Here is a 435-nt window from a genome sequence, read left to right as displayed (position 1 = left end):
TATGGATGAGGACAGTGGGTGGGGAGTGAGGGCGGAGGGTGGGGTAGGAACTGGGTGGAGGGGAGTTATGGTGGGAAAAAAGAGGAACCAATGTACTAATCTGAACAATAAAGATTTAATTATTTAAAAAAAAGTGGGTTGTAGATTGCCAGTGTCAGTGTTAAGAAATTAAGGAGAGAGACTATCAATGTATTTGTTTAAACATGAATTTTAGCCCTAGCCGGTTTGACTCAATGGATAGAGCATTGGCCTGCAGACAGAACGGTCCTGGGTTCAATTCTGGTCAAAGGTATATGCCCACATTGTGGGCTCGATTCCCAGTAAAGGCTATGCAGGAGGCAGCTTATCAATGATTATTTCTCATCATTGATGTATCTGTCTCTCTCTCTCCCTCTCCTTCCTCTCTACATCAAAAAATATATATATATATGTATG

Source organism: Myotis brandtii, unplaced genomic scaffold (assembly GCF_000412655.1).
Source record: "Myotis brandtii unplaced genomic scaffold, ASM41265v1 scaffold63, whole genome shotgun sequence".
In the NCBI taxonomy this organism is placed as follows: domain Eukaryota; kingdom Metazoa; phylum Chordata; class Mammalia; order Chiroptera; family Vespertilionidae; genus Myotis; species Myotis brandtii.
Note: the sequence above shows the minus strand (reverse complement) of the source record.